Raw genomic sequence first — 20091 nt, forward strand, 5'->3', positions numbered from 1 at the left:
CACTTCGCACATCGCATGGACTAACTCAAAAACTCTGTTAACCTGGAATAATTGCTCTGCCTTGCATCCGAAAGACTATTGGGGTCTTGTGTGATATGGTGAGCAATAAACCTCAAGAAACGGAGTCAAGTGTGTGGACATTACATCATTGGAGTGCGCGTAAGACAAGTTTATTTCCCCCTGCTTAGCCCACCGCGGCGCTGAACAAATTGGTATTGGATTTATCCGCAATAATCTCTATTGCACTGTAGTGTCTATTAAGATGTAGGCTATAATCTCTACTGCACTGTAGTGTTAGTAGGCTATAATCTCTACTGCACTGTAGTGTAAGTGGGCTTTAATCTCTACTGCACTGTAGTGTTAGTACCTGTAGGCTATAATCTCTATTGCACTGTAGTGTTAGTACCTGTAGGCTATAATCTCTACTGCTCTGTAGTGTTAGTACCTGTAGGCTATAATCTCTATTGCACTGTAGTGTTAGTACCTGTAGGCTATAATCTCTACTGCACTCTAGTGTTGGTAGGCTATAATCTGCACTGTAGTGTCTATTAAGATGTAGGCTATAATCTCTATTGCACTGTAGTGTCTATTAAGATGTAGGCTATAATCTCTACTGCACTGTAGTGTTAGTAGGCTATAATCTCTACTGCACTGTAGTGTCTAGTAAGATATAGGCTATATTCCCAGCAGCAGGAGGATGCAATGGGGGTCAGGTGACCAAGGGGTTCATACTGCATAATCTGCATTAGAGTCTCATTAAAACTGTTTTAAATATCAAACTACCAGAGGCAGAGGATCTTTATACGTATTCATAAATTAATAACTCTGTGTAATAGCACTGTGTCCTCTGTGTTGCTCTTCTCTGCACTAGTGTCTCATTGTCGCCATCTGGTGGAAACATGAGTATACACCACCCCACCTGGACTACAATACCATCACGTGCTTTTTCCTTTTTTATCAGACAATGTATCTCAGTTTTGAGTTTTTGTGTGGTGTTTTTCATTTTTCCTCTCCATAGGCCATGAATCTGAACTATATAGGCCTACATTAAAGAAAATATGTATCTTATCTTCAATCAACCATTTATATTTAAATATGATTTAAAGACACAGAACGACCAGAGCTTAACATAATGTTAGAACTGGGCTGGAATAGGTATGATTTGATTCGATTTGGTGCAAAGGATGAATAAAACATATTGAATAAAATATAATAGAGCCAAGAGTATTGCTATGCTGTGCTGTTTGTGTGTGTTATCTCTGCATGCTTTTGTTTAATTGTGGATTTCTCCAAAATATGAAAGTATTCCAATTCTCTCTCTGCATGATAAATATGCCATCACTACATTTATGATGTCAGTGCCAGTGTGTGTTGCCAGTGTTGGGCAAATTACTCAAAAAAATGTAGGCTAATACATTACTGATTACATGTTACTTGAATTTAAAAAATAATCCCTTACATTACAGAAATACTGTAATTACACTGCTTTTGCATTACTTTAGTTACTTTCGCCAAGAGAACTGAAGGCCTAAATATGAATCTGGCAATTTGTTACAGTGTAAATCAAGCTCATGAGTTATGACTTTTTCGCATCCCATCCAGGGGGTGTTTAGGCAGCATGCAGACAAAAAAACAACCAGGTCAGCTTCTTTCTGACCCACCACAGTGAATATGGCTAAAATCCAGGTCATGGTACAATTTAGTTTTAGTTTTAGTTTAGTTTATTTGATAGGGACAGATACATAACATGTAGATTGCATAACAACCAAACAGCAAGCATCATAGCATTTATAGCCAAAAGTTAATTTCCAATGCTCGTCCCTAGAAGGGCTTTTAAAACAATACTTAAGTTACTTAGCATTGTGACTGAGTAAATATTACTTTGCAAAAAGTAATGCATTACCAATAGGCTAATCGGTTACCTAAAGGCTCTCAGTTATGTCAGCAATGTGGTATGATATAGCCTGGTTGCGCTCGAAGGTGGCCCTGTTTGTGCAAAGAGACTACCAATTACTGTAGGCTAACTTACCAAATGTAGCCGTGCCATTACAATGCAAGCTTTTGGTTGAGACAAATAAAAAATATATAGGCCTAAATGTTGCTTTACCACAGATTTTTTTTTCTACACAGATTTCAATGGCACTGAAGAAATAGAGCCTATGGGAGAGGAGCTATTGTCATGTTCTTTGGTTGCTTCACCTTTCCGCCAGGGCAGAATATTTCAATCTATTGCTTACTGTCTAGTAGGCTGTTCTGTTAATGTCTAACTGGCCCCCGGCCCCCGTGATGGGCTACGTTACATTTTAACCAGAAGTTACTGGCTGTTCTCATTATGGAGCATTGCTGCGCAGGCTCTACAGTGCACATGCGCTATGCGAAATTCTCAAGCATTGTCGTTGGAAAAATGCCTTGAAATGGCAAAGTGCGCATGTTTTCTGCGCAGCAATGTGCCATCACTAACGCGGTCACTGTCTGCACGGAGCCTGATCTCGAAGGATTGCGTCTCATTTATCACGCAAACCAAACTCAAAATTGCGTCAATATAAGGACGCATTCTCTTTTATGTCACACATGCGCAGTGGCCACTCTGCTGTCTGGAGCCCCCCTGACATCTTTGTAGCCTAATTTACTGAAAAATAAGCCGTTATTCATGTTGCTCCACATAACCGCGTATTGCAACTTCATAATTAAATCCCCACAACAAAATACTGAGCTTATGGGCTATTTTAGTCACATTTTAGTTCCTATACAAAAGTCTGTTTTGCTAGGATATTAATAAAATAACAGAAACTGTTTTATCCTATACGAGAGCATTTGTAGTATTTGTCCAGAAGACTTTTGTGGCTGAAAACCATTCAACCAGTAAGGTTTTTGAAATATTCATTGTAAATAACCCTGATGTACCCCCACTGTTTATGATGATGTCATTTCATCGCGACCTCCATGCATTGGATTGTGGATTTGATTGTACTGCCTGCAGTCTGATGTGGTTTGGCTGAGCTTTATTCATCAATTGGTAAGTTAATCTGATAAATTAGATATTTATGATCTACCCTATTTGAATGCTTGACACAGCGGCACATCGGGATGATCATGCAATTTGTGTATCACACAATTCCCACTTCATTTGCTAAGCTAACTTGGTTTTACGAGCTAGCTGCTTCTACACCCGTATTGTATAGCTCGCGTGATTTGTGATGTTAACAGTTTGTTTAGTCCATAATTTATTATGGTGATTGTTGTTTATATGCGTGCCATCTCAGCCACATCCACCTCTGGTTTGCATGTAACATCAAAATTAGCTGCAAGTTCAGTGTGGTGCAACTAAGTTAGCCTAGCTTTACCAAAGGGGTTGTATGATTGTTCTCCCTTTCCAAGGTCTCTGGCTTTTCCAAATTCGACATTAGCTCATTTTGCATCACTAACTAATCAGTATTAATGTGTATTTTGTGTGCAAAGTGCCGTTGAAAATATCTGAAAAAGGAGATCTGAACAGAAATAAGATGAGCTATTAAGTCACACCAACCTAATTGTCTCTTCTAAGCTCAATCTTCTCGTTGATTTAATGCATGTTATATTTTCCATCCTCTCCACAGAATATGACAACATTGTCTTCATATGGCTGTTTGTATGCATTATCTAACTGAAGTTGTGTGTGGTTTTTCTGTTGCACATTTAAGAAACTTACTATTTCTTTTGGTCTAAATCTTATTTTACAGTTTTACGTCTCCAGTTTTCCCTGAGGTCCAAAATATTCAGTGGAGTGAAACTGTTGATGGGTAAGTAGTAGTTTCATTTAATTCATATGCTGTGTTTTTTAACTGAAGTACAACACAAATCTCAATCCCTCTTTATCAGATCTCATTCTATCTGGTGACATTAGGATATAATTATCAATATTATAAATGCAGTTTTTAGGCATGTCCTTTGTATGTTCACAAAACCTATGAATGAAAGAGAGGGAAGACTAGGAGGGGCCTAGCAAAACCAAAGAGGCACATTAATACTGTAAAAATGACAATGACAGCATAGACGAGCATCATCATATTGGCTGAGAGGACACTATGATACCTCTTCCTTACGATGGTGAATAGTAGATGAGCTGGATAAAAGAGGGGTTAGAGTTTATGCAAATAGTCTTCCCTTAAAAATATCTACCCCCTGCAACCTTGTATGGAAATGGTCTCATCTTGAAAATCACTTGTATTGATATCATTAATACAATTGCTGAGGGGGTTAGTAGACTTAAGTCAGTGATGTGTATTTCCATTGCATTGGTTAATGTGCAGTCTGTTCAAAGTAAGATTTAATATCTATTGGTTGTGTTTCTGTCAGAAGTACAGTGCATTACCAGGCGAATACACCGGTGGCGACAAGATTAGGGAATCGCTGGTCTGTGCAGCAGGAGTGATAGAAGTATGTCCGTTAAAAGCAGAATGCAAGCAGTCCAACATTCCAATTGGCTGTGGCGACTGTTGCAATACCACATCATAGCTAATTTGAATAATAAGTAAAACTACAAACTGTCGCTCAAGTCGCGCGAATTGCCTCTAGTGGCCCGAATCACTTTTGTTGCGCGACTCAATGCAAAGTCAATTACTTACGTCGCTGGAATCGCTGATGTAGTGCTTGGTCTATTTGTGACGGATATGTTGTGGTAGGCTATTCGGGTCATTCCACGCCAAATCTCCGAATCATCCCGCACGACCATCTCAGATTTGGCAGAAAAAAATCAAGGAGGTTCACAGACGTCCCAATAGGAAAAGTGCAAAATTATAGCTCTCAACTCCTCATAGTTTTGTCATTAAAAATGTTTTTGTCAGGTACCCCCCTGACTCGTTTGGAACAGACTTCTCAGAGAGCCCACTTTCAGAGTGTTGTATCTAAAAAACTACTTTAAGTAGGTCCTTATGAATTTCAAGGGGTAACATTTGGAACATGTACTTGTGAAATGTGGATTTTCACACATCCTCTTGTCATTTACCACCGTTTTCTGGGGGCTTAAAGTTGATAGAAAAATTCTCACCTTTGAATTTGTGGGCATCTTTGAAGGACTGTGGTAAGTGCAGTTTTAAAGACAGAGGTTTGATATGGACAATGTATGTTCCCAACCATTCTGTTCATGTTGTGTTGAAAGACTGATCTTCTGCGATGAACAGTTTAGAAGATATGAAGTCTTTAAAATGGAAAAACTGAAACTTGGTGCCATCTTTGCCACGTTATTAAAAAAAAATGTCACGACTCACCACCATATTATCAACAGTTTTGGAAAGATTAGATGTCTGTTCTTAACATATCCAAAAACTGGGATGGTATTCTGCCTCATTTGGTCACAATGATTTTTTAAAAACCCAATGTTGTGTGACTTCCACGGCTCCTATGAAAACCTGATATTGGAGGGCAACTTTGCCATGCTATATCAAAACAATGACAGCAATCACCACAATTAACTGAACAGTTTTGGAAAGATAGGATGTCTGTTTGTAACATATCCAAAAACTGGGATGGTGTTCTGCATCAATGTCTTGTAATGACTCTTGAAAAAACAGTTTGCTGTTACATCAGCAGCTCCTGTGAAAGTCACATGAATTACCAGGGGCGGAGCTATAGGGGGACAAGCAGGGCATTTGTCCAGGGCCCTCCTGCATTTGTGGTAGGGGCCATAATCATGACCTTTGCAGACTTTTGGGTGCCAATCTATTTGGGCTGACACAGTGAATGACAGGCAGTTTGACTTGGGCATTTTTGATACAAGAAATGTGACTTGAGTATTTTTGAAGCACACAATAAGAAACAGTTGAGTGATTTATATACCATTATTATTTTTCTTTTTCTTTTAGCTTTTAGGTAACTACATTTTTTGGTAACTAAATGTTCGTGAATTAAAGGTCATGGCCATGTGTTTAAGCCTCAACACTGTAGGAGTTAACATTTTGCTATAATGCCGTAAAGTAAGTCTTGAATTACAGTAGAGATAAATTAATTGAATCATTCTGATTGGTAAAGTAGCATTGTTAACACATAGTCTTGATACAGGATGTTTGCCAAACTTTATTTCAGCTTATGATTTTTTAAAATAAATTTCTTTTAGCCGTTAAGATATTTTGATAAAAATAATGAAAAAAGAATTGCAACACCGAGGTTCTCATTTTTTCATTTTAATCTTGTGACATTTCGGGCCACCCTGGCTCTTTTGCAGTAATGGATATTTTATTTCAATACATTTCAAATTTCCCATGACTTCTGCAACTTTGCTCTGCTAATGGAGGTGCATATCTTATAATTGAACACACAGACCTTTGCCATGACCCAATACAATGCGCTAGGTTCCTCGGTCATGGTTAGGACTGGGGCGGGGCCAAGTTCTATGAACAGGTCACCTTTGTCATGGTTTTTTTTGGGGGGTGGGACACTTTTATTATCATGGAGAAGAGAAAAAAACTGTGATGATACAAAAGGAGGAGACTGTTCGTAAGGAGGTAACCTGACTGAACAGCTGTCCGGCCCCTCCAATCACCATGATTGAGCTACCCTGAGCATGGTGCTAGACCACTGCAATACTGACTGAATGCTCATCATGGGTCAACTCTGTCACAGAGTTGAGCAATGCAAGCATTAATGATTGACATTATACATTAACCCTGATGAGTTTGCACAAGTGGACTTAGATGCATACATAGAGTGAAACACAAATTAAATGTAGAAAGAATTCTCACATGACAAAAGGCAATGTTTCATACACAATCCAAAATAATCCACATCAGACCTCAGAACTGCATCAAAGTTGGTATACAAGTTATCAAAGATTGTTATGAATTGTAATAAAAAGTATTGAGATGTGGTGATAGTCAGGATGTACTTGTTTCACAATCTACGGGGATGTTTCAGTGATTCAACATTTCATCACTTTATTCCGGTATTTGGTTTTCAGTGCCTAAAGATGAAGTTTACACACGTCTATAACCTTTGATTTACTGAAATGTAGTTTCAGAAAAAGCTGAAAAAAAACTCTGTCAACAGCCACTTTTACTTTTTTGCCGTATTATATTGAGTGTGTCGAAAATGCTCAAGTCAAATATCTTGTATCAAAAATGTCTGACTCAAATTGCTCAAGTCATTCACAGTGGCGGAACAATTGTACATAGGACCTCATGGCAAATACTGGTAGATAGGGCCCCCATGTAGCCTGCAAAGATCTGAGCAGGGGCCCCACCTCAATAGAGCAGCAAGCTGAAGATGTCACATAGCCGTTTTTACAAGTCCATTCTTAAAAAATGAGACAGAGCACCACCCCAGTTTTTGGATATGTTAAAAACAGACATTGAGTCTTTTTAAAACTGTAAATGTCATAGTGGTGAGTTCTGTAATTTCTTTTGTATAACATGGAGAAGATGCCACTAATATCAATTTTTCATCGGAGCTATAGAAGTCACCGAACAGTGGGTTTTTGAAAAATCATTGTGACCAAATGAGGCAGAATACCATCACAGTTTTTGGATATGTTAAGAACAGACATCTAATCTTTCCAAAACTGTTGATAATAAGGTGGTGAGTCGTGACATTTTTTTTTAATGACATGGCAAAGATGGCACCAAGTTTCAGTTTTTCCATTTTAAAGACTTCATATCTTCTAAACTGTTCATCGCAGAAGATCAGTCTTTCAACACAACATGCACAGAATGGTTGGGAACATACATTGTCCATATCAAACTTCTGTCTTTAAAACTGCACTTACCACAGTCCTTCAAAGATGCCCACAAATTCAAAGGTGAGAATTTTTCTATCAACTTTAAGCCCCCAGAAAACGGTGGTAAATGACAAGAGGATGTGTGAAAATCCACATTTCACAAGTACATGTTCCAAATGTTACCCCTTGAAATTCATAAGGACCTACTTAAAGTAGTTTTTTAGATACAACACTCTGAAAGTGGGCTCTCTGAGAAGTCTGTTCCAAACGAGTCAGGGGGGTACCTGACAAAAACATTTTTAATGACAAAACTATGAGGAGTTGAGAGCTATAATTTTGCACTTTTCCTATTGGGAAGTTTGTGAACCTCCTTGATTTTTTTCTGCCAAATCTGAGATGGTCATGCGGGATGATTCGGAGATTTGGCGTGGAATGACCCATTCACCTTCTATTCTTGCTATGGTTCATTCTTCTGTTTCAGCAGCAAAATGTAACAAGCTTGTCCTGGAGGACTGCTCTGATGGGGAATGCTGTGGAGGAGAGACAGGCAGACTGTGGTCCATCGTGTGTGCTCCCAGTGCGTTAATACACGGACAGTCCTTTTTAAGTAAGATTTCATATCTCCTGGACCAATAATGAAAATTTGTATTGATCAAACAAAAAAAATGAAGGAGGAATAATATCCATTTATATAATCATTCAATGTGTCATTATGCATGTTTTTGTAATTTCACAGTGACACTTTTACATGTAGTTAAACACATTTCATATACAGACAAAAAATGTGCTAGGCTCCAGTGCTTGAGATTGTGACTGATGTAGACTTTGCAGCTGCACATTTAGTCCACCAGATGGCAGGATTAAGCTTACAAATCAAATAGTTACAATTAACAAAAGGCTTGACCTCAATGGGTGGCTGAACTGGTAGAAACACTTTTAGATGTTATGTTTAGTCATGGGAACTTGTGCCCAAGTCATGGAAAAGTCATGGACATTTGTTGGTTAAAATGTCTTTGAACTCTGATTGGTTGCGTTTCTGTGAAAAGTGGCACATTTAAAAAGATGCATTTCTGCATGTTGCTGTCTTTCTTTAGCCTCCTAGTTTCATAATCAAAAAGCAAGTTCACAGTAAGTAGTTTGGTATTTTGGGCAGGTCTTTGATGTGCAGATTTAATGTAGTGGTGCGCTGCTTTCTTCATCTACACCTTTCTTCATCCACACCTACTGGTGCTATCACAATAACTGATGTACACTTCTATCTGTGTTGTTTTCAGGTGCAACCAGAGGAATAATGTGATTGAGAGGAAGAGTGGCCCCATACATTGCTTGACCTGGAGCCTACCAAAGTCTAAGGTCTCAGGTAGGCAGCAATTGTGGGAATGTTGTTGGAATGTATTGTGTGTTGGCGTTACAGGGCATTCCACTCATTTCTTTGTGGTTAGACGATTCAATGTCATGAATGTCAGCCAAATCACTGGGGTAACATACTGTATGCTTTTAAACTAACCTTCTGTCTAAATTGGAAAAAACACTACTAACATGATGTTTGCCCAAGTATTGACACTACATCTTATGTGACATTTTTATGGTCGCCCTTTTACATGAAACTTAGTATGTTTCATAAGGGGCCAGTGCACAGTATGTTAGCATTTGACCACCACTGTTTGAGGTGCTGAGGAAATATCTTCAACTCCTCAACATGATGCAATTTCAAATGCCTGAATCTGGACTCATGTACCCTCCACAAGCCGTACACAAGTTTTGATGAGCCTGATTGAAATTAAGAGATGAAACTAAGGTGTTCACTCTTAAATTAGAGCTGATACTAATAGTATTACTGATAGTAGATACTAATAGTATTACTATCTCTCACAGTTTGTAATCATAATTTTAGCATTCCTGTTTAATGATGGAATGCTCTTGCTGAGGACTGCTGATTCTGCTGTGTTGTGTTTTGTAGTTGGTGTTAATGTTGTTGTTTTTTTTATATGGCCATATGCACCGTCATATATTTACTCATGCCCATGCATGTATATTTATTTTGTTTTGCAGGTGTCTCCAGAAGAACACATCCCAATGAAGACCCCAGTCATAGTCATCAACTTGACAGCTCAGCCTGTTACTTGAACTGTGTTCTTAGAGCCAAGTGTAACTGAGGTGTTTCCACACAGTCTGTCCCCCTTGGATCTTGAACTTGCCACCACCTAGTCAACGCATCGGTTCGGGTATGGGAGGCACAGCACGATACCGCTGAGCTAAATGACCAGTCCCATAGCTCAGCGCTGCTGGTACTGTATGAGGCTTCGGGAGGGAGGTTTACTATCCTTCCACGCCACACTCTGCTAGTTGGCCTCCGTTACACAAGCTCGAATAATCCAAGCAGTCAATCCAACTTCTTCAGCACTGCCTTTGAACACTATGAAGAACCACTCAAAACCACTGGTCCTAGACCACATTATACTGTTAAAGGTCCACTGTGTAGGATGGTGATCAGAGCAGGTATTGCAGCTGTGCTGCTCATTGCAACTGTGCTACCTATTGTCCATTTTGACATTTGAATTTTCAAGAATTTTACCAAGTATTTACTAGTATGTACCAATATTTACTAGTATGACCAAAATACAGTACATTATGCAACTAAATTCAAGATGGTGGACAATGGACTCCTTTCATGTTTTCATGAAAAGTGTAATTTTCCCAGTCATAATGAATACTCAGAATTTGATGGTGGTAAGTATTCTGAAAAAGGTTACATTTGTGAATGGCCTGAATGAATTCTGGAAAGAAACTGCTTAAAAATATTACACAGCGTACCTTTTAACATTTCATCTGTAGTAACAGAATGTAGCGTTTCTCAGCTGCGACTCAAACCTAGACCCTCTTTCGTGGTGGTTGTTGTAATGACACACTAAAAGCGATAATATCTGCATGAAGCTGCTCAGAAAGTGTCACTGGATATATACCTTGATAAAAGCAACAGAATCTTCAAAGAAGAACAGATACAAAATGGGATGCATGCATCATGACATTCCAACTGGTTGCAGTGATATTCATGGAAATGTCTAATGCCTTTTCACCATTAACTTAAACTTCTTTTATGTTCTGTTCTTGTCTCTTTGTTATGATTGAATTAGGAGTTTTAATTTACACAAAAGCTGACACATGTCCCACCTTTCTGTTAAGACTTGGTCCTAAGTGTTCTGATTTGTTTGCTGTTTTATACCTTGTGAATATTGATGATTTTTTAATGATTTTTTAATAAACTGTTTTGATCATTACATTGCACGTCTTAGTTATTTACAGGATTTTGGTCACAGTCCCTGGAGATGTGTGGGTTTAGGTGCGTTGCACAAGGGCACTTCAGCTGAGGATGTCGGGCGAGGTAAAGCTGGGATTCAAACATGCAACCCTCTGATCTTAAACTCATTTCCTCAATGAGACCACGACTGATCACCTTGTTTTACTGGTGATTTCATGTTTAATGCAATAAATAAAACATCTTAGCATTGATGATGCCCTTAGTAATTACTGTCATTGTCTTTTAAAGTATGATCACCGCGATTTTGGTCATGGTTATAAGGCCAAGTTAGGCTAACACTGACTTGAGGAGTCTTCAGTGCAGCATATTGATAAAGTCCAGACACTGAGTTAGTTGATTCAATACAGTATGGACAATGAGTCTTTGGGCTGCATTATGAAAGAGAGCTGGCCCAAAACCTGGTTTAGTATGTGTTGGTGTTGAATACTCAATAGAAATGCAGGAGCAAAGTGAAATGATATCATGCAGTCTTGTACATTCCTTATGATGTTTAAAGACTACATTCACCATTTCTAGCTACCTTCTAGGCCCATAAAATGTGGTAAGCTATGACATGCTGATGTGTGCTTACAACAACTGTAATCCAATCATGGCATGTAGTTCATGGAATTACATATTACTTGGGTCTCGGATTAAAACTATGCATGTGACATAAAATAATGTTACCTAAAACATTTCTGAAATCTAATTGCACTCTGTTGCATCCCTTTTATGATAAGAAAAATACAGCCACATGAAATTACACCATGCAGTCTTTTGTACACCCAGGGGCGCAACTACAGTATATGCGACGAATGCGTTGCAGGGGGCGCCAGAGAGAGGGGGGCACCAAAGGGAGGGCATTGGAGGGCGCCAAATAATGGGTTTTTTTGGTGGGGGGGGGGGGGGGGACCTAATAGTTCTTGCATACCCCCCCAGAAATGAGTAGTTGTGCCCCTGTGTACACCAGTGATACACATATTTCAAGACTACAAGACCACTAGGATTCTATCACCATTTCCAGATACTTTATAGGCTGGTAGAATGTTGATTATATGCTGCCAGGACATTCTGACATGTCCATACAACAACTCACCCAGGCATGGCCCGTATTTTGCCCCCAGTGTTATGTACAATAAAACTGTAAACAATACGCTACACACAGAGCTGTCAAAGTCTAGCCATACCAGACGTTTATTTCACTGAACTCGCATCCCAGCATGCCCTGCACAAATGTTATTATGTCGTCTTCAAGTAGCATCAGGAAATATGAAATATCAGCACAGGCAACAGAGCAGACATAACATTTCCCCCCTCCCCAGGGGAGACCCAGGAACATCATTCATATTGTCAGAGTACATAGTCCCTGAGATGGCCTGGATGGGCCCTTGTACGGGCCGGTCGCCTCCAGGTCTGTTGCAGTAGGCGGCGGCACCTTGCGAACAAGGCGGAAAATGGCGGGACCCAGCTGCTCAGTCACTTGCAGTGGGGCAGAACAGAATGACTTGAGCTTGTGGCCCCGGGTAGGCCTGCGGATCCTCAATCAGTCCAGTGGAGCAAGTGTGGGGCTTTTAACCCTGTGGGAGCGGTCAAAGCACTGTTTCACTCTGCGTTGATGAGTGGCGACCCAGCTGCTCCAGTGTCTGGTGTCGCGCACCATGCGGGGCAGATGGTAGTGGGCCAACAGGGAACTGCAGACGATCCAAAGGTAAAGGCAGTTCGGTCTAAGTTTAATGTGAAGAGACTAGCACATTCTATTAATTTAACATATACTCAACTCCAAGCTCAAACCTGATAAAGGCATATAGTATATTGACAATTCAGAATTCAAAACAAGGACCAACCAGATGTGTCAATTACGTAAACTTTGACAAAGTTTTGTATAAAAATCACCTGTCACATCGACTTGACTGGTCCCTTGAAGAAGAAATATTACAGACTGTACACAATTCAGAATCGTTGGCAGGCATCATTAATGTATCACAGCTATTCAAACCACCTGAAATAAAATATGACTTATAGTGGATCGTGTAGAATTATACTGTGAGTTTGCATACAGCCTCTGGTCATGCCATGACCAAGTGAAGACGTATGGCAGTTCTTCAGTCACTTGGTCATAATTCGGCATCCTGGGATGGGAGAGAGGAGGGACGATTTGGCATGACAGTCTGGTAGATGAAGATGTTGGCGAGTCTGGAGTTGCGGAAGCAGATACTCCTGTACCTCTACCCGGAGGGCATCAGGCTGAACAGCTTGTATGCGTTGTGGTATACATCACTGCCAATAATCAGTCCTTCATAGGTGAAGCAGGTGGTAAATGTCTTGCTTGAGGGGAGTGGGGTCCCAGAAGCCTTGTTGTAGTCTGTGCAGCTTCCACCCCACATAGTGATGATGAATCTACGGAATTCGGTGACACACTGGAAACAACATAAAAAACAGGAGATATATTTTAAACAAATATATACTTTTTTTTAAAGCAGGAGATATATACACAGAAACATATACATAACAATCTCAAATTAAATACAGATTCAGACATTATAATGGCTTTCCACTTGTTGCTGCATTTGGGGAAATGATACATTTTTTTAGTGTACTCATCCCTCTCAACTTTCAAGCAGTTTGTGGAGACTCATCTCGTCTGAGAGAGCTCCCCTACATAACAAAGCATTCATTCCTAATCTGTAATTCATAACCCTATGCACTTACTTTATCCTGCTTACACACGATCAGTAGGTCTTCAGTTTTACAATGGTTTACTTGTATACAGCTGTCCTCTGTGTTCACCCCACACTCTGATCCACATGGATACACATTTGGATAAAGTGTCTGCTAAATGCATTGTAATGTAATATAATGTGATAAAATCACAACACCAAAACAACAACTAAACTGTACTTAAGTTAACCTTCCTCTACTTGGTGGGTTAAAAGATGTCAAGTAGACATATTCTTTTCAGCTTTACAATGTAGAGGGGTGATATTTGTGTGGAGATCTACAAACACAACTGGGAGGTTAGCATGGTCCATTCTGCAGGAGCAGCACTGAGCAATGTGTGCGGTGTGGGGGAGATAATATGGTTAGGTTGAGAAATATGGTTAACTACTTCTACTGTGATCCACCTTCATAGTACACGGACGTAAGACACTTTACCACTGACAGATATTTGGTTGTCTATTGACCCCAAGTGATGGCCTTCAAAAACATCACAGGCAGGATAATGGAGCGCAACTTGAAAAGAACATGCTTTTTCGACAGATAAAGTAAAACATACCTGCAACCAAACTGGCAGCGTGTTCACTCATCATCTCCTTAGCACATACCCGTTAGAATCTGTGAAAAGTGTAACATGCAATGAAATTAGAGTTGTCTGCCTGTATTGTGAAACTCAAACATTCTAATGACTAATCTTGCGGAGCGAGTAATTAGTGGTGTGTGTGTGGAGTCAAGTCAGTTATATTGTCATTTTCTTCATATGCACAGGTTATACAAGTAAAATGAAATTCTCACTCTATGCCATGTCAGGAAATAGTCTGTAAATGTCAGTTCTGTGTATGTCTGACATTAGTGCAAGACAGGACACGTAACACTAGTAACAATAAAGTAATTAATTAATAAATAATTACAACAAGCAGCGTTGGTGCATTGCATGTTACAGAGGCCAGCAGTTCTTGGTAGTGGAGGTCTGAGGTAGTGCAGGTAAGGTGCAGGTAAGGTGCAGTCACATGGTGCGGTTCCATAGGAGCTGTCTGTGTGTGTGTATGCGTGTGCGTGTGTGTGTCCTTTCCACGAGGGACAGGATCAACAAGCCGGTATGTACAGTATGATGTCAAACACAAACAGGTAATTTGAGTAATCTGGGTCTTCACTTTTTCCCTTGGGTGCTCAGTGTAGGGCCTCTAAAACTTGGTCGAAGTAGACAAATACTGAGGCACTCAAGGTAACATTTTTTCTTTTATTACTTGGCTACAATGCCTACGTGTTTCGATCCTTATGTCCCTTCCTCAGGGCATATGTAAAAATTGTAACCTTTAGGAGTTTAGTGCCTCAGCATTTTTCTACCTATGTATGATGTGGTGTATGTTGTTGCAGGGTCCAGACAGTTATTGTTGGGTAGTGTATGAATGGGATAGTTGGGTAGTGTGTTTAGAGAATGCCAAAAATCTGCACATAAGCAGTGTAGTCAGTAGATCCACATCACAAGATGAGATTCTGGGGGGTGAAATGGGATGAATTTGATGTGCAAAATAGAAAGACCACAGCTGACCGACCAGTATGACAAAATGTTCAGTTTGTTTATGCTTACCTGCAAATTAGTCTCTGGAAGTAGGAGGGGGAGGGCTGGATTATCTGACGGAGGCTGGACAGGATGAATTCCATGGGAATGGTTGAAGAGGGCAGTCGGGGTGCCCGGAGTGTCATCACTACCCCTCGCTGCAGCTCCTGGATCAGCTGGGTTGTTGGCACTGCCTGGGCTGAGGAGCTGGATTTCTGTTTTTGCCATGATTGGTAGACCCTTTGAATAACTTGTTACCAGCATGATCTATGTAGGTGGGAACAAGCAAAATCCACAAAGATGGTGTGTATACAGCAGGGGTGAAAGTAGTTTTCATGTCTTACAGGTGCTATACCCCACCCATCCCCACCCTCAACCAAACAAAATAAACATGAGCACTACAGATCTATAACTGACTCTTTCAGGTGTCTTCATAGGACACTTGTCTCAAATGGCAGTGTATGTGTTTTTCCACACCTTGCTTTTTCAGATGAGGGTTTTTGTCCAGCATTAACTCTGTTCTCTTACCAGCTATGTGCTGCTGCTGTAAATGTTATACCAGTCATACACACCTGTGCGCAACGGTACACTTTCAGATGCCTAGGAGCGATGCGATGGAGATGCCTAGGGAAATGCAGACATAACATATGATGACCATATGATCACAAGACTACTACTACTACTACTGTAACAAAACAACAACAAAAAACACAAATAACAGTACTAAAAACATTATGGTAAGCTTATTTAGTCACACAGCATCTCATATGCAGTTAAAAAAAACATGAACAAATAAATAAAACAGCCCCACCCAATGAAGTTCGATATAGAGTTGGGGGAATTAGAATATGTAATGGAAATGGGCCATTTTATACAGAGAAGCATTTGAAACAAGGTAGACACAGTTTTGGCTGCAATGCTAGGTTGGGTGCCATGGTCAATAGGACTTTTTTTTTTAAATTACTATGACATTATACTTTAGCTGACGCTTTAGTCCAAAGCACAGAGTATTGGTTACAGTCCCTGGAGCAGTGTGGGGTTAGGTTACATGCCTTGCTCAAGGGCACCTCAGCCATGGAGCAAGATAGGGAGTGGAAAAGTGGGATTCTAACCTGCAACCCTCTGATCTGACGCCCGCCTCCTGCTCTAGGCTGCCTACTTCATGTATAGATGCAAATGTAAGTTCAAACACATTTTACCTGCATGTACAGAAAGAATGGAATTTGAACTTGAAACACCTAACCAAACCTGTAGCCTACACACACAAAATGACTGCCCATGTAGCCTACCTGGGACAGAAGCACCAGCTCAGTAGGTTAATGACAGAACCAGTCCGAAGCAGGTACAACATATCCTGTCACCTGAAAGTTGGGGGGGGGGGGAGAGAGAGAGAGAGAGAGAGAGAGAGAGAGAGAGAGAGAGAGAGAGAGAGAGAGAGAGAGAGAGAGAGAGAGATTAACTTAGTGAACCTGTCAAGCAAGTGCTCTGCTCAGAATGAGATTTCAGAGTACATATCGCGCTATTTACTCTCTTTAGCAGAACTTTGGCGCATCTGACGTCGTTTTCAAAGTTCTGCTTGCTTGATGAGGCCGAGATACCGCTTGTAAAACCAAACAGTATATAATTATGGACAGAATAATTTGCCACGCGAGCAATAATGGGTAGGCTAGGCTAGGCTACACAGTAGAAGCAGCTGGCTGGTAAAACCAACTGTGACAGTCAGAAAAGTTTGGCGACTAAACCAATGATGTGACCTGGAAGACGCATTCAAATATAGCAGTTAATGCACATTCACCTTATCAATTAAATTAACTTACCTCCAGTCCAATACGGTCCAGCTAAACCCAGTACATGGGAATGCAGTCCGTAAAATCCACAATCCAGAGAGTGGTCGCAATAAAATGACATCATTGGTGTAGTAGCAGAGGGAGGGGGTCTGGGGATTTATGAATGAAATATTTGAAACTAATCAAAACGTTGTAGGCCTAGAGGTTGTTGTGCGCAAATCACGCTCTGGACAAATTTATGTCAATGTTTACAGGGTTCGTTTTAATTCAATCAAACAGAAAAAGACTTGCTAAAATCAAAACTTGACTTTAACAGCCCAAAAGAGCTCATTAGTTTGTGAGGACTTAACAGCATATTTATAATGAGTCGTTACGTTAAGCAACGTGAATAACGTTTTGTTTTTGTTATAAATAGGCTAACAATAAAGCCTCCTGGCCTTAAAAGATAGTGCTGGCTACTGCGCATGTGTGACATAGAAGAGAATGCGTCGTTATATCGACGCAATTTTGGTTTTGGTTTGCGTGATAAATGAGACGCAATTCATTCGAGATCACGTTGCTGCACGTCATCGTAACCTAGCCTACTTCTACAATACAGAAGGGGTGTAGCCAAGGCAATGTAGCCTACCCTACGGTATGTGGCCACTAGCCTATGGAGTTTGTAGAAATCCGACAGTCATTATTAGGCCTATAATTAGACTATTTTTTTTATCTGAGGGACGTGGTTGTTGGATGAACATTTGGAGAACTGTATGGCAGAATAGTAAAATGCTATTGGCTATCCCCACAGAAACGAAAGTGAAACTGTCAGCTCAAGCTTGAGAGCATTTCCTAACAAACACTGTCAGGCAAATGTTAACAAAACTAAGTGCTGGAGAAGACATTTCGGGTGTTGGTGACTGAAGACTGCTGGCCTGACTGCCATAGCAGGTGATCGCAAGTGGAGCCCGATATCAGCAGGAGCGTCTGTAGGATCAACAGCCGTAGGCTAGTGTGCGGGGACTAGGATTGCAAGGAAACATATCCGTTCAGGTCTACTGTGACGACGAGGTAAAACCCTTTCTGCAGTCGCACCAATTCCTATCCTAGGGGAGAGCAGGGACGAATGAAACATTAATTTAACGGCTATTTTCAAAAATAATAAAGCAGATGATAGGCCTAGGCCTAATAATTTTCTGATATGATCAACAACCCATATGTGTATTCGAATAGGCCTAGTTACAGTAATCACTATCGGGACAGATGAAACACACGAGGGAGGAATGCAACTAGCCTAATTAACTGTAATTTAACCTATTTTTATGAAACACACATGACAATGCACTAGGCCTAGCCTACTACACTTCCCCTGGGTAAAATATTATGCATTTTCTCAAACTATAAATGGATGAAAGATCGCGTTTTTCCACGTGGAGCAATGCGCGAGAGCCATTTTTTATGCCATTCTGACAACTAAACCTAGTGGGGCTAACGTTGGAACTAGGTGACGTCACGACACAAGCTTTCCCGGGGTTGTCTTCCGTGCTGTATGGACTGACAGAATAGGTCTATTAGGAGAACTTATCTAACGTCTTGCACAGTGCCCTCTATTCCTCCTTGGCATAAAAGATGCACTAGATTGCTATGGGCAAAACACCCTGCTCTATGCATTCACACCAATAAGCATAATAACCCCCACACTGGTCAGAGTCAGGCAACAGAGCCTGCTACTGATTTTGTTGGCCCAATTATGTCACCCTAACATGGGGTCACGATTGTGTAAGGTTGTTCGGAGGGCCCTCAGGGGCCCCACCTCTACTGAGAGATCCTCTCAGACAAGAAGCGATAGGCCTATTTATAATTCACACCTAGACAGGCTGGTCCGGTAGGCTCATTCTGTGAGAGGTAGAATTCAGACGCAGTCGCCCTCTCCCAGCAGTCACCGAGACTGTACTAGGGGCGACAGCAGCATACACACTTCATACTTGGTCATAAATGGCGTGTGTTCAAGGTATGGGGCACACGGAGACACTTCTCCCTAACGCCCTGTTGTTCAGCTTCTTACCGAGAGGGAGCAATAGGGGAAATTGTCTAAATTACAGTATTCTGATCCCAAAGCCTGTCAGAGGGGCTAACGCAGTCCTCAATCACCGGTTGAGGCAGCGAGATGCTGTATGTTTTGCCGTGGCGGCGAAACTCATAATAAACATTCTGTTTTAGATGTGTAGGTAGGCCTATATTGTTTTCGAGTAGCCTAAATCGCTGTGTTTCATTCGTCCCGGCTCTCCCCTACCCCACAGCCATACCTGTCAACTTTGAGCTCCCAAAATCCGGGAAAATTCCTATATTTTATCCAAAGGCCAAATTTTGACAGTCAACGGGATGACAGAGCCGGATCGGACGGTGCGTTCTAGCTTTTCACAACAGCGCGCGTGCAAAGACAGATCCTGTCTAAAATCCCTCAGCACACGTTTTACAGCGTGGAGAAACAATGCAATGAAAACAAAACAATGACATGAGCGCAATGTGTTTCTTCTTCTTGCTTTGTCGCACAAGTTGTTTGTTCGTGCAAAACCTTGTGCTGGTAGGGTAGACTGAATAGGCCTACAGTTGAGTAGGCCTACACTTTTATTTTTGTCCCCTTCCACGCAGAAATTAGACTATTAAAATGTCCTAAAAAGAAAGTTGTTTTGGACAGAACATATTTTCAGGATGTGGGCAAATATATAATCAAGGAATTATACAGTCAATCCGGAAAGTATTCACAGCGCTTCACTTTTTTCACATTTTATCATCTTACAGCCTTATTCCAAATGCTACAAATGAATCTCTGTTGTCAAAATCCTACACAAATTATTCCATTATGACCATGTGAAAAACAAGTTGTCTTGACAGTTTTGAAAATTTATAAAAAAAAACAACATAGAAATCAATTTTACAAAAGTATTCACAGCCTTTGCTTAATACTTTGTAGAACCACCTTTGGCAGCAACTACATTCATTTTTTCATTCCGAAATGAAAAGGGATTAAAAGGGAGGTCATCGTTGTGTGTTTCAACCTTTC

The 20091-nt window shown here is 40.6% G+C and overlaps 2 long non-coding RNA genes across 3 annotated transcripts; one reads left to right on the forward strand and one right to left on the reverse strand.

Moving 5' to 3' along the window:
• The first annotated feature begins 2484 nt into the window (after positions 1-2484).
• On the forward strand, positions 2485-10965 carry LOC134461494 (uncharacterized). 2 transcript variants are annotated; one of them, XR_010037297.1, is made up of 5 exons: positions 2485-3016; positions 3720-3779; positions 8169-8294; positions 8962-9047; positions 9740-10965. It is a non-coding gene; the product is annotated as an uncharacterized LOC134461494 (long non-coding RNA). The 2 variants fall into 2 exon arrangements; XR_010037298.1 differs by having other exon boundaries at positions 8172-8294.
• Positions 10966-12153: 1188 nt separating this feature from the next.
• LOC134461495 (uncharacterized) lies at positions 12154-17196 on the reverse strand. Its single transcript, XR_010037299.1, has 6 exons — positions 17079-17196; positions 16551-16622; positions 15834-15885; positions 15292-15528; positions 14260-14318; positions 12154-13402 (listed from the first exon to the last, which is right to left on the reverse strand). It is a non-coding gene; the product is annotated as an uncharacterized LOC134461495 (long non-coding RNA).
• Positions 17197-20091: the final 2895 nt, after the last annotated feature.

The sequence above is a fragment of the Engraulis encrasicolus genome, chromosome 13 (genome assembly GCF_034702125.1).
Source record: "Engraulis encrasicolus isolate BLACKSEA-1 chromosome 13, IST_EnEncr_1.0, whole genome shotgun sequence".
In the NCBI taxonomy this organism is placed as follows: domain Eukaryota; kingdom Metazoa; phylum Chordata; class Actinopteri; order Clupeiformes; family Engraulidae; genus Engraulis; species Engraulis encrasicolus.